Genomic DNA, 15,566 nt, shown 5'->3' on the forward strand with positions numbered 1-15,566 from the left:
GTAGCTGGGCCACAGAGGTGACAGGGCGCGTCCCAGTCTCAAAGTGCTCCCTCACGCCAAGTATTCGAATGTTGCATCTGCGCTGTCTCCCCTCAAGGTCTTCGGTCTTGTCCAAAAGAGCTGACACAACTTCTTTCAGATCGTGAACTTGCTTCTCCAAGTCCACAACCCGGTCCGAATACGTGTTTGCATCTTCTTCCAGGCTAGTTAGCCGGCTATGGTGGTCAGTGAAGGTAGTAGCTAGAGCATCAATCTTAGCACAAAGTTCAGTCCGCACTTCATCTGTTTGGTCAGAAACATTGCTGCGAAGCGAATCGATCAGCTCATTAAGAGCTTGGCACTTGGTCTCGACTTTTGCTTCCAGCGTAGAAATTTTGGCGACTACGTTCTTCTCCGAGTTAGCTATGGCAGCCATTAGCGCGGCCGTGTCCGGGGATGTAGCATTGCTATCAGTTGCCTTGGCTCCATCAGTCTTTCTGGTGTTTTTGGATCCTGACATTGTTGCAAAGTTCCCTTAGGTGATGCGCACGTTTGCAGTGATAACTCAGCTGACGACAGATAACGCGCTAGTGCCCAATTTGAAAAAATAGCGTATCCCCACAGAGCAACTCAGCCACGTGTCTTTTCATGTCGCTGCTCCTACGTCACCCCTCGGAAAATTGTTTTATCACTCATCCAGGTGACTTCTCCAGTGTCACGGATGAGTGATGAATGTATCTCCCACTGGAAACCATTGTGTCCAGTTAAAGTCCATCGACTTTTTTAAGGAGAGTTGTTAGATGCTGTGCTCATGAGGACAATGGGTTTTAACTTGCAGCACAACACAAAGCTGCCATACTGGATCAACGATCAAAACACGTAATTGAGCAGAATTAAATCAAAATGTAGTATCCTCATATGACACATCACACATGACCCAGCATTGTTCTAAGAATGCAAACTTTCTTATTGGAAGTTTCCACAGCTGCCAAAAAGGGCCAGATTTCTGGCTGGTCTTAATGGGTGGTCGTTGCTCTCTCGTTTTCTCTGGAATTGCTGCACGGAGGATGAAACACCCATGATAAGCGCGGAGGTGTGTGTCTTTGTCAGAAATCAGCCATCCTCAGCTTCCAGGTTAGGAAAAGTGGAACCAGAAGATATTCAAATGCATCTCTCCACAGCTGCTGATAAATTCTACAAAAAACAAAGTTTGTTAAAAAACATTTGCAGGTGAATCACCGCTGATTTATCACTGACATCCATTTACTCAAAAAATACTGAAAAGTGGATAACTAGAATATATAGTTTATAATTTCAACAATGTACTGTACAAAATTGAACTTTATATGACAAACGTGGTGCTTGTGGAATTTTTAACAAGGACCCTACAAAACTTTGCAGTACTCATGCTGCCAAACTTTTGATGGCTAGGTGTGCAGTTCCTGCTTTAAATGCATTCACTGTTAAGATTAAGAAATCTAAGTGATAAGAGGCCAGAAATGTTTGAACTCGCTTGAAGTCCAGGTGCTGGTTTTCCAGTGTGTGCGTCTGATGGCCCAAAGCTGCCTCAGAGCCGTAACACCATCCATGGCTGCAGCATGGAACAGATGTGGGTGTGTCCTCATCTCCCAGAGGAGTCCAAATCATCATCAAACAGCCCTACAGACACAAAAACGTGAAAATATAAACAACCAGACTATCAGCAGTGATTTAACTACTTTAAGACCTCTGTGAAAATCATTTACAGTATATATCACAGAATTTAAGGCCTTTAAAATCACAGAGCACACAGAGAAAAGTACTAAACTGAATCAATTTCAGCTTTCGTTTTTCATGATGTATATTGTATTAATAATTACATTTTATTATCTGTGTCTTTACCACACATTTGCCACACAGGTGTAGATACTGTAGGTTCAGTGAATGTTTGTGAATGTTCAGTGAATTGCACTGATTAGAATATACTGGACATTCAAAGCTAAGATTCAGCGCACTGTGTTAGAGGCTGGGATTTGATGAATTCATCATATATACAACCTTTGATCATCGTTTATGTCCAGTTGAGAATGAATCTGTGCACTCACATATTAAATGAACTGAAATCAGTAGTGTGATCTCCAGTCTTGATATAAGGAATGAGAGAACTGACAGCTGTTATTTTAGTCAGCCTGTCTCAGTTGTTTTAACTCTTAAGTATCACAAAGTAATGTGGTAACATCTGGACTGACGAGTTTACTGTCAGCATTTTAATCGCTAGTTTAAAGGCTGTAGGCTGCAGCATTTGCTCTAACACTGTATGAATGTAACAGGACTCAGTGCTGGTTCTAATAGTCTGAGCTGCTTCCAGCTTTATTTGTGAAGAGCACAGCAGCTTACAAAACACGTAGCTAGCTCGTACAGCTGCGACGTAAAATTTTCATAAGCTAAGATGATCTTAAAATAACGGGGCTACATGCGGTGATGCTAGCGTTAGCAATGTTACCACCTCTTTCTTTCTCCCAGTCAAGTCTGTCCCGTATTCAGTAAGTGAAAATAAAATAAACAATAAAAGGTGAATCAAATGGACCATTACGGCAAGGCTGGGATGGTCAATTTGGTAAAGTAAATCCATTGGGCATCTTTGTTTGCCTTTAGACAACAATTCTGATGGCAAAAGAGCCAAACGGGACAGGCAAAAAAAAAAAAAAAAAGCAATGTTAGCACCTTACCTTCACAGGTGGTCAAACTGAGTAAACAGGCACTCAGTCAGAGGTTGGGCTCTCCGTTTGGCTGCAGGGTCCCTTCATTCTTCACATATCCGTGTCGAGCCGAGTGTAAATCCTGAGGCTGAACCGCCTTTGTACAAGCATACACGCTTCTTAGCAGGGCGAAGCTATGAGCTAGAAAAATCCAGGCAGACAGCCTGTGTCTGACCAACCAATCAGAGAGCTCCTTACATCCCAGGAAGTTTCTAATTTGAATAGCAGCAGGATTTTTAAAATGAAGTTGTTAATCCAACAGCCAATCCAAAATTAATCCCTGAGCGAACAGGAACGGGAAATGGATTTTGAAATGCAGTTTATTAAAGTGGAATTCGAAAATGATTTTTGAAATGAAGATTTAAAAAGCATTTTAAAAATCAGTTTATTAAATTAGAATTCAAAAATGAATTTACACATGCAGATTTTATTCTACAATTCATTATTTAAGCACAGAATTCTTTATTTCAATGCGCGTGGCTCTTGTGGTCCTCCATAGCAATCAACTCTGTTTCTCTAGAAATATTTCTAAACAATCTATGATGCAAACAGTCTTCTCAAAGCTGCTGTTCCGAAATGCATATAGCACAGATTGTCTCTGTCAGGCTACAACACTAGACTTGGCACCAGTCTACAATGCATCACACCGATACAGTGTTTGAAAAGCCTTGAAACAGTGGTTGAGTCAATTTTGAAATTAAAAACCAAAAAGTCAAAGGACAAGTTCATTCCAAGCTTCATTAACATTAACAAGTACTGCTGAAAACATGTTAAACACGGTTTATTCAGTGTAGTGTTATTTGTTTTTTCTTTCAGCAACACATTTTCAGTCCTCAGAGCTTGGCATTCTTGCTCAAGAGATTGGAGGCGTTTAACACATGTTTCAGTGCTAATTAACAGAACATTCTCATGGAGAACAGGCAGGACATCATTTCCAGGTTCTTCATTGATGGAGTCCTTCAAATGCTGTGAGATGGAAGTTTGGTCTGCAGTAGGAGTATTGCTGTTATCTTGGGGATAATAGCTTGGTTGACTGGTTAAAACACAAAAGAAGTATATAAAGAGAGGTGTTAAGATATAAACCGCATTTTTGTTAATCATTCTATTCCTACAGTATACTACTACAGTACATGATACCACTACTAGCTTGTGCTAAACTTAGAACCAATTGTGCAGAAACGTTTTGGTTTATAATTTTACCAAGTAGGATAAAGTGGGGCTGAAGATCTTTTACATACATTAATTTAAGTATGATAGTCAGAGTAAAAGACCAACTTGCAACAGAACAACAAGTAGGTCCAACATATATTACAACAGTTAACTAGAGAAAGACTTTGATATTTTCACCTTGGGGGGGTGCCTTCTGCAGATAGCTTTATTTGCTCTATCCATTGTAGCTCTGCTTTCTGTCTTCTGTTGAACGGTGAGGGGCGATCGTGGCTCAAGAGTTGGGAGTTCGCCTTTAATCGGAAGGTTGCCGGTTCGAGCCCCAGCTTGGACAGTCTCGGTCGTTGTGCCCTTGGGCAAGACACTTCACCCATTGCCTACTGGTGGTGGTCAGAGGGCCCGGTGGCGCCAGTGTCCAGCAGCCTTGCCTCTGTCAGTGCGCCCCTAAAAAATGCAGAGACAACATGTACCCTACAATGTAGCTGCCATCACCAGTGTGTGAATGGGTGGATGACTGGTTGTGTAAAGCGCTTTGGGGTCCTTAGGGACTAGTAAAGTGCTATACAAATACAGGCCATTTACCATTTGAACACATCCAGTCTCATTTTTTTCTCCTCTTCTCTGGAAATGGAACATAGTTGAAAATAGATGGAATAAAGTCCAGACTCAATGGATTATTGCTCTTTCTGACTAGAAAATAAACAAACATTTCAGTATTTCTACTTTACAGCTTGCTAACTTAGAAAGCACGACAGAAAGCCCACGATGCATGCAACTATGTGGTTTTGCACTCATCAGAAACTACAATGATAGTCTAGTAAATAATGAAATATTTATGTTGGAAAGTGTATATCTTGTATGAAATGATCGCTGCACAAACGGAAACCGACGGCTGGAGGGTCCCATTTTTCAGTCTTGTTTTGCTTACTCCTGGCTCGTTTAATGGTGCTAATCAATTTAGCTCGATTTTGGGAATGTGGTAAAACGACGTACCTTTCTTTTTTCCTCGTCTATTTGCACAACCTGGGGCGCGTTATCAACCATGTGTAGCAGCACGAGGTGGAAATAAAGTAAATACTCTTCAGTTTAAAAGACAACGCCACCCTGGGAATTTCACCCAGAGAATACTGGAAGTAACACTAATCACCAAGAAGGCACTTAGGTTTATTATACTCAGTACAGAGACGAGGTTCAATGATAAAACAGTTTGACAATTTATTAATTATTTAAAACAACATATAAAAGCACAATCATAAAGATCAATGTACAAATATGCTTAAAAAAAAGATATTCAGAGCCGAGGCTTACCAGTGGAGGGGCAGGGATGCCACGCACAAAACCCCCAAAAAAGAAAAGAAAACACACCAATACACAAGTGCAGCACACTATCACACACTCACACTAATAAACTAAAAGAAGACAGGTGTGTAACACTCAAAAGTTCCCACCACCAAGGCGCCCCCAGTGTCCTCCACGTCAGCCCTCTGCATCTGAATAAAAGAAAAAATGAAAATTATAATATATTACAACAAAACTAATATGCAGCGCTGGGGTATAACCCAACTGCAGGACCACACTGGCGATCTGCAGCTAGAAAAAGGGCCTCCCACCAGTGGCGTAACAAAAATCCAAACTACAAATCAAAACAACATTCAATCTAGATAAAACTTTAAAATCTGGAGCAGACAGAATCGCCATATTGCTCCAACTTGCCGTCTGCCCAACTATAAGTTAATCATCCATTCAATCAATGTGCAGGCCAGCCGACTCCCGTAGCCGGCATACATATGGTCGCTGTCCACGCCGCTGTCCACTTTAAAAGGCTGGCAGCAGCAGGAAAAGAAACCTCGCAACAGGAACAGACGGTAAAAGCAAAGCAGCAGCACTTCAGTTAGCGTAGCATTCTGTAAAACTAAGGCCCACACTTCGGAGTAAACAGCGTCATGAATCATGAACGGAGTGGCTCATAGGAGGCTTCTACAGCTATGACCAGCCGTTATGGAGGCTTCAGAAGGGTAACCCGCAAATGATCTCTGCAACACCAAGGGAAGTCAGGTGACCAAAAAGGAGATCACAGATAAGCGATCCAGGAATGCTCAAATGGCCACTATTTATACTAGCGCCCCCCTAATGCGCCAGGCCGAAAGTGGGTTGAACCGAGAAATAACATTCATCCTGCCACACATGGTTAGCCTCCGTTACCGCGACAGTCAGCCGATTGCTGCCAAAAGGGGGTGGGGGAGTGGGTTTGGGGAAGACCTGTGTGACGTCATCTCCCGGAGCTCTGGGAGACACTTAAAAGAAGTGGAGGATCTATCGGTTTTGTGAGGAAAGATGAGAGGTAAGTGTGTTAGCGTAAGTATTAGCCTAAAAATCTGTCATCAGTATTATATGAATCATGATAAAACACGCTACCATGTTTTTACTTCCTACAACTGGTCCGTCGGGTTATTGTCTCCCCAGAAACACTTCTGTTGTGTTTTTTCCTATTTGTGTTTTCGTTTTTCCTATTTACATTGTGTTTTGTGTGCTTTTGCAGCGTTTTTCTTATTGCTGGTGTTTTCTGAAGTTGCAGTCCGTTTGGCCTCTCAGGGCCCCCGTAGATATCTCCAAAGGTTGATTCTGTTCATCTGGACGTAGCGTTTTCACTGGGAGAAACGTTTTGTCACTCATCCAAGTGAGTCTCAGCTGACTGCAGGTTTCCCCAATCTTATAAACAGTACATTTGCATAATGACTGAAACCAGCCCACTGAAGGAATAATTGGGCTGTGAGGTCAGTTCCTTCATCATGATTATGCAAATTCTCATGACCATTGATCAACAACCATTAATCAATGGCCATGAGTACCATTCACAGACAGTTGGGCAATGGTTGCAATCACAGCATTGCAAGATGGTGACAGATGTAACCTTAGGCCCCCTCCTTGATTCAGAGATGGTCTTTCCCTTTTCATGTAAATGGCCTCCTTGACTCCTTGACTTAAATGGCCTTCCTCTCCTCCATGCTGATGTTGGATGCTGGGGGCTTTGCATTGCTGAGACAGGCCGAAACCTTTGTCCGTAGTTGCTCTGCTTCTTGAGACAACAGGAGCTGTGCAGTTTTTCAAGTAAGGGAAGAGGACAGCGGACTATCCAATCTTCATCAAGACCCACGTGAAGCTTCTTGAGGCAGCCCGTTCTCACTCCCGAGGCGTAACATGCCGACGTTTTGTCATGTCGAGGAACATGAGGAACGCGAAAGGAGACCTTCCGCGTTGTTGTGGTACGCGCCGGGTTATGGATGAAATCCAGTGTAATGATGGTCCCGCGGTAATAGACGTTCCGGCCCTGTATTCCAGGCCTAAACCTAACCTTATCCCTAGCCCTAACCATAACCTTATTCCTGAGCTTAACCAGGACTTTAATGACATAAAATAGCATGTTTCCAAGCGATTTGAAGAAAAAGAGCGAGCATGTGTAGATTGAGTCCAGACGGTCCTCATATTTCCTCATTTTTCCGAGGTCGTCATTTAGGAACGTGGTGGGTAGCCGAAAACGTAATATGTTGACGATTTGTCACCTAGCGTAAAATGTTACGCTTTGGGAGTGAGAACGTGTTCCTGGAGGACACTGTGAAGAGCATCACCTTCCACCACATCCATTGGCTGGGAGATCAGCTGTTTTCATATTTAGTCACACACAGCTTTTCTCTAACATTATGGACTGTTCCTATCTCTTTTCACTCCCTCTCATCCCCAATCACTTCCCAATTATTTTTTTCTTTTTCTTCTGCTTCTGCACCCTCGATCTTTACACAATGATTATTTCATCTGCACGATTACGCACATACACACTCAGCATCAGCACATCCACTACAGCCTCACAGTGCACACAGACATATAGGACTCACACACAGGCATGCACATGCTCACTGATATAAGTTAATGTGCACACATATAATGACACAACACCAAGCACTACTTGGGTCTATGTATTGCACTCTTGTGGAGCCTCTCACCACACGTGTTTTTTTTACTCATTCTATTCACACTCTGAGCGTCACTCACAGCATTAAACATTGGCAACACACACACAACTATGGGTCCACTAAGATTTATCACATGGAATTTGCATGGAGCTGGTTCCAGAATGAGGTTAAAGATCTTTAATCAGTTTTTAAAAAAAACTACAGGTAGATGTTATCTTACTGAAAGAGAATCACAGACCTGCCACAACATGGGGGCGATCGTGGCTCAAGAGTTGGGAGTTCGCCTTGTAATCGGAAGGTTGCCGGTTCGAGCCCCGGCTTGGACAGTCTTGGTCGTTGTGTCCTTGGGCAAGACACTTCACCCGTTGCCTACTGGTGGTGGTCAGAGGGCCCGGTGGCGCCAGTGTCCGGAAGCCTCGCCTCTGTCAGTGCCCCCCAGGGTGGCTGTGGCTACAATGTAGCTTGCCATCACCAGTGTGTGAATGGGTGGATGACTGGTAGTGTAAAGTGCTTTGGGGTCTTTAGGGACTAGTAAAGCGCTATACAAATACAGGCCATTTACCATTTACCATGCCATAGCTACAGATGAACTTAAAACACCTGAGTTTCTTAAAGTGTTTAATGTGTAAGCTTGCTATAAGTCTAGGCAAAGGTGAGTAGCAGTATTACAAAAAGTTATGTATTCTACAGAATATATGGCCCAAAGGTTGATGACCCCTCATTCTTGACTCTTTTTAAGTATACTCTAGATTGCTCACTTGTTCTTGGGGGTGACCTCAGCTCAGTATAGCTGGAACTAAGCGCAACTGGCAATCCACAAATATCGTTAAACAAACCATGAGCGACTGGCTCAGTCTGGGGCCTCCCTTGCTAGCAAGTAAAAGATGTTCGTCTTGTTTTTGTCGTTAACGAGAATAAGTTTCTGAACCAGTGGGGCTTGTGGAAACACAGACCCAACAATAGGGAATATACTTTCTTCTCAGATATCCATCACTCTTACTCTCACCCGGATCATCATTGGCACCAGAGCCAAAGGCCACTGCGCCCAGGCAGTAAACACTTTTATTGCGGGTCACAGAATGTTAACATGATTGTCTGTGAAGGTTCTCAGTCATCCAGGTCATCGTAGTCAAAGGAGCTTGCAAAGAAAAGCGTCTGGACTTCTTTAAGTTGCTGGAAGACGTTTCACCTCTCATCATGATTGGTTAACATGATTGGTAGAAAAAGTTGAGGGTGGCCTTATGTCTGGTATTGGTTTGTTTCTTCCTCTGCATCTCATCTCCTTATATGGAGATAAGCCTTCTGCAGAAAACACTCCTATTGCAATGAATTTGGTATTTTTTGGCCTTTGGACAACAACATGATTGCTACACTTCCAAACAAACAGAAAAAACACACTATTTGGTCACAATGTTTTGTGAATAGTTTGTTTTAATCTTCTGGCAAGGACCTTGCCATAAAACAACATTCATGTATTTTAAGGTCTAACTTTAGAAGTGGAAGTGGGTGGCAGCTGGATGAGGGCCTAGGATCGTTGCCTGGTTTAAGTACATTAATCCCATATACCCACATAGCAAAATTGGTATGGCCTGGATCTGGCCCACGCAATGTGCTTACACATGGCCCACATACCGCAAAGAATGACGGCCCTTTGGTGACCCCGATCTGGTTTGCCAGATGTGGCCAGCACATGGGCCAGCACAGGGCCAGTTGCAGACACACTGGTGGTCCTTTGCTGGCCCATGTGTGGGCTACCTCTGGAAAACCTTATCTGGGCCACCAAAAGGCCGTCATTCTTTGCGGTATGTGGGCCATGTGTAAGTTGTGTGCAGCCACAGGCCAGTTGCAGACACACTGGTGGCCCTGTGTTGGCCCAGAACAGTTTCAGCTCTGGCCCCAGATGTCACACTAATGTGTACCTTAATCAAGCAATGTAATAACAACATGTGCATAATAGTGCAAAAGTAACATGACAAAACTCTTTTGAGACAGTGAATAGATTGATTCTTATATAGCACTTTTCTACTCTCCCAGATTACTCAAAGTGCTCTATACAACATGCCACATTCACCTAATCAAACACTTTCTCTAAACTGAGTGCTTCCTAACTACATTCATACACATTCACACTCTTGACATGTAGACTGGAGGAGCCAGGGATCGAACCACTAACCTACCAATCAGTAGGGAACCTGCTCTACCTCCAGAGCTACAGCCTCCCAGTGGTAGACATGAGTAAACTCTAGGTTTTGGATAAAGTGTACACTCACAAACCTATCAAAGCTATATTTGAAATGTTGGCTACCATAGCAGTATAGTATTACAACATGGCATTTGGGTTTTCTAACTAAAATAGGAATTTATGAACATAAACAGTGCCATCATTGCCAGACCTGGCCCACATCTGGTTGACATACACTCTGCCATGACATAGGGTCAGTCAGAAGTGCCAGCTTGATGCCAGATCCAGGCTAGACCCGTTTTCTATGGGCCTGGGCCATGTAAAACACAACAAAAAGAAAACAACACAAAAAACACCTGAAGCCTTCGAAACTGCCCAGCAAAGACCTATAGCCTTGAATAGTCACTTGAGGAGGTATACTAGAAGAAGGTCTTATAGGTCGGACAGTCTTGATCCGCAAGGAGCCCCATAAGGGAATAGTCCCATCCAAATACCAGCCAATAACCTGCCTCAGCACCACATGGAAGCCATCATAGCAGCTAAGATGAACTGACAGGAACAACAGAGGGGCAAAACACCAGCTATTGGTAGATAGAACAGTCACTCGAGACTGTACGACAATACTGACCAACCTGTGTGGTCAAGATGCTAGCAGGCTGGGTATACATGGAGCCTAGTAAAGAGGAACACCTGTGCCAAGTATGGCCTGGAAGTCCCAAATTTCAAAATAGGACACCCCACCGAGGGTGGTTGAGAATGTCCGAGCTAAGATCCTGTGGGACTTCTGCATACAGACGGATAAACTGATAATAGCTAACCAAATGGAAATAGTATTGGTGGGCATGCAAAGTTAGACAGCCTGTAGCGATTCAGGTAAAACTGAGGTTATTGTACTCAGCCCTGAAAATCTTAGAAATATGGTATCTAAGCAGATTCTTCCTCTGGATGGCATTACCTTGGCCTCCAGTAACATTGTGAGGAACCTTGGAGTCATTTTTGAACAAGACATGTCCTTCAATGAACATATTAAACAGATATGTAGGACTGCGTTCTTCCATTTGTGCAACATCTCTAAAATTAGAAATATCCTGTCTCAGAGTGATGCTGAAAAACTAGTTTATGCATTTATTACTTCCAGGCTGGACGACTGTAATTCATTATTATCAGGAAGTCCTAAAAACTCCCTGAAAAGCCTTCAGTTAATCCAAAATGCTGCAGCAAGAGTCCTGACAGGGACTAGAAAGAGAGAGCAGATTTCTCCTGTATTGGCTTCCTGTTAAATCCAGAATCCAAAATCCTCCTTCTCACATACAAGGGCTTAAATAATCAGGCCCCATCTTATCTTTAATGACCTTGTAGTACCATATCACCCTATTAGAGCACTTCGCTCTCGCACTGCAGGCTTACTTGTTGTTCCTAGAGTATTTAAAAGTAGAATGGGAGGCAGAGCCTTCAGTTTTCAGGCCCCTCTTCTGTGGAACCAGCTTCCAGTTTGGATTCAGGAGACAGACACTATCTCTACTTTCAAGATTAGGCTTAAAACTTTCCTTTTTGCTAAAGCATATAGTTAGGGCTGGACCAGGTGACCCTGAATCCTCCCTTAGTGAGTGAAGAAATACTCTGGGAATCCCAGAGCCACAGCTGTAAAGCTGCTGGTCATGATGTCGGTTTGGATATGTGGTGAGAGGGAAACATGAAGAGGAAACCAGGAGATGTCCTTACTGAATCATCAGAGCTGAACAGGTGATGGAGAAACAGGTTTACCTTTTAGGTGACATGAATGAGTTGAAGTTATGAACTGTTTCTGGGAGACAAATAACACCAGGATCCTTTTCTAAGTAGCTGACAGCTGGTAACTGTGCAGGGGCGGATCTAGCAAAGTTTTGCCAGGGGGCCAGGTAGGGCATTAACAGGGAGAGGGGGGGCACAAAGAAATACTTTTCAGAGACACAGGTCTCCGAGTGTCCAGCATTCAGAGGCTACCTGAGGACTCATGTGAGAGAAAATCTGCTCACACAGACATGTAGAGCCAAATACTGTCAATAAGGCCTCTGCAATGTTCTGAAGACAGTTAAACTTGTCAGGTAGTGATGTCCAGCAGGTGGAAATGCAGCTCCATGAACACGCACAGCTATGGATTCCAGCTCCGTTCGTAGTTCTGCAAACTTTGACCCCACAGAGTCGAGCTTTTCAGTTCTATCAGCCGCAATTTGATATCGCATTAACTAGCCTTAACTCCGGCAGTTAATGCGAGACAAACCCAGCTGCTCATTAAAGCTTTCTGGTTTGATCAGAAAAGAAAACATTGGTCCATACACCTGAAAGTCCTGAAAACACATTGTGAATTCTGTCTCGAGTCTACGGATGTATCCGTGTATTTCCGTGGTGCCGATGCAGCGCTGAGCGGACAGCTCCTGAAGCATTTGAAGTGTCAGAATGTATAATGATAAGAAATAACTTGAATGTTAATTCATTAAATGGTTGTGAGACTAAATTTTTCCAGTTGTGTGTGGGATCAGGAATGCCTAGTTATGGCCAAACTATAGTTTGACAGGTAGTTAATAGGTCACGCCCACAGGTTGTTCAGTAACACGAGAACATGAGAACAGAGGTTTTCTCCTTGTTGCAGCTTTACTGCCCGCCCCCCCACAAGAGCTCTGGTGTCATTGTTTACAAGGAGCTCAGTCCTCTAATAAGACTTGACACTGTGTGGGCCAGCAGCCTTCATCGCTGCACAAATAACACTGAGTGTGCTGAGTGTGCTCTGTGTGTGTGTGTGTGTGTGCGTGTGTGCGCGCACGCACATGATCCAGCAAACAACAATGGCCATGAACACACACTGATGTGAGTTTTAGCTCTTTGACAGACCCATTCATCATAGCACAAGTTGTTGAATACAGTATACCCGCATTATCTGCTATTTTACCTTAAACCAGTTGAACCCCAGGAGGAAATGGTTTTTCTACCTGAACTTTGATTCTTTCTGTTCATGCAAATCTAGATACAACCATAAAAAAGACATTAAATGCCACAATGTGCTATTTAAACATGTAAATGTGTTCTGTGTTTAATAGTAGCAAATCACATTTTTGTGGCCTTTCAGTAGGCAGTCTGTGGGAAACAGCAGCCACAGACACATGGCTCTTAGAGAGATCCGTTTGCATAATCACTGTTGTCCTGTCCACTGACCTCACAGAAAGAGAGAGCACATCATCAGTGACTGAAATGCTAAGTCACTCCATCATACTGCTCAGCTTCCTGTTAACAAAGAGAGCCACACATATTAAGAAGAAAAGATGAGGGGGGGGGGGGGGGGGGACTGCTGGCATTCATCTGGGTATGAGCAACATATGTGCTGTGCATTTTAATCAAACCAAGGTATGCCTTGTTACCACTGTTCTCTACTAAAAGTGTCAGCAAACCAATAAACGTGGGCTCATATTTGACACAAGCTTATTAACAGTTTAAAAAACATGAATTTCATTGTATTTATTGTAGTTTTGGATTTAAAGGAAACACCTGGGAGTAAATTGTAAATTAAAACAGGTTTTTGATACATCAAAAGAGAAAGCAGAGTGATAAGTAAGATGTGACTCTGCTGCACTGATGTATTACTTCCATAGTTTGTCATCAGTCAGTGCCTCTTTTCCATAAGTACGTACTTGATTCGACTTGATTCGGTTTTTAGGGTTCCAAGCAAACTGAGTCCATTCGAAAATGTGACATCAACGCTGCCGTGTGTGTGTGCTGCGTGCGTGGAGTTTGAATGTTCCCCCGTGTTTGTGCGGCTTCTCTCCGGGTACATCAGCTTCCTCCTACAGCCATGCAGTTAGTGAGCTTAGGTTAACTGCTGAGTCTAACTTGCTCATAGGTGTGAATGGCTGTCTCTCTTTTCAGACACACTTGACCAGGGCATACCCTGCCTCTCACCCTATGGTAGCTGGGATAGGCTTGGATAAGTGAAAGAGAATGGATGATTGGATGGATGGGTGGTTACATCCAGTTCATTTCAATAATGATAGGATTTAATGATAGGATTTATAGGTGCGTTTGTTTCCAGAGACAGCGAGGCAGCTGAAAGAAAATTAGTGGCCTTGATATGAACAAAAATCCTTCCACTGTACAAACCTGCAATCTGCCCTGTAGGTGGCACAGAAGAACACAAAACATGATTCTTTTTTCATTATGCAGTCTGTGTGATAATGGTGGTATTTATTAAGTCAAATTCAGACATCAGTCGTACACTCTTCTGATCTGTCTCATTAATACCAGATTTTTTAACTTCTATTAGAAAAGTAAAGTAAAAGCAGACTCAAAGTACCTCTGTGTGTGTGTATACGGACCAGTAACAAAAAGACCGATATTTTTCAATTGCTGCATAAATAACTTGCAACCAAGTTAGTAGTTACAGTACAAACCATTCACTCACTGTAACCATTAACTTGTTTTGCTCTATCCATTCATACAAGAGGCACTTGGGTGAGTGGCTTTCCTCACCCTGTCTCTGTTTCATCGAAGTGTTACTGAGATCAGGAAATGATGGGCTTTAAAGACACTTGACCCTGCAACAGGATGGAGGAACAGATGGACGAATGGATTCAGGTTGAGAAATACACGATTTCAGTTTTACAATTATTTTGATAACATGTTCTCCTTCCCCTGCAAATAAATCAGCACTCTTATCAACAATTATAACCCCACTGGGCAGAAAAAGTTTTTTTCAGCATTACATTTATGCCATTTTCCACATACCTTTGTAAATTAACACCTATAAATACTGAGGCCAGCTACACATATATTTCACATATGTCAATGTGCATGCTGACCATAAAGCACTGGTTATGTTACGAAGCTATGAAGATGTATGCAGGACCGAGTAAGTCACTGAAGAATTTAATGAATAAGTAATTAGTTTAGTCAATTAATTTATATATTAATAATGAATAGCTATTTATATTTATAAATTATATCTTGATGCATGCTTAACCCTTTAAGACCTACCATAGAACCAAGTCTGCCAGAGCTTACTTTATATTTTTACATGTTGTAGTGCCATTTTTGGGAGCATTCCAAGTTGCTATACATCAATACAACTGTTATAGCCCATATTTTAATAATACGTATGCATTAAGTCCATATAACTACAATACAATAAACTACAAAACAATTGAAAATCGTTTTTGGTTTTTATACATATATTTCTACTTGGAGAAATTTAAGAGGCTTATCTTATCTTATCTTTTTGCAACAAAAAAGTTTCAAAAAATAGTTTACAACAACAGGAAATTTATTTTGAGTGTCTTCATAGTTTTATTTTTGAGATACACCAACTTTTATATACTGTAGGAAAAACGAAAAACAATCCTATGATGCAAATTTGCAAAGAAAACAGCATTTGCATCAAAATAAACTATTTCCAGCAGTGCAGTTCGATTTCTAAGCATCCCAGCAACTATTCAGAAAAGCATAAAGTCAAACATGACTTATAAAAACACCAGTAGTAGGCTTTTAAGGCCTACAAGTAAAAAAATG

The sequence above is a fragment of the Rhamphochromis longiceps genome, linkage group LG9 (assembly GCF_057381845.1).
Source record: "Rhamphochromis longiceps isolate RC_006_pf linkage group LG9, R_longiceps_female_GT1.1, whole genome shotgun sequence".
Taxonomy (NCBI): Eukaryota; Metazoa; Chordata; class Actinopteri; order Cichliformes; family Cichlidae; genus Rhamphochromis; species Rhamphochromis longiceps.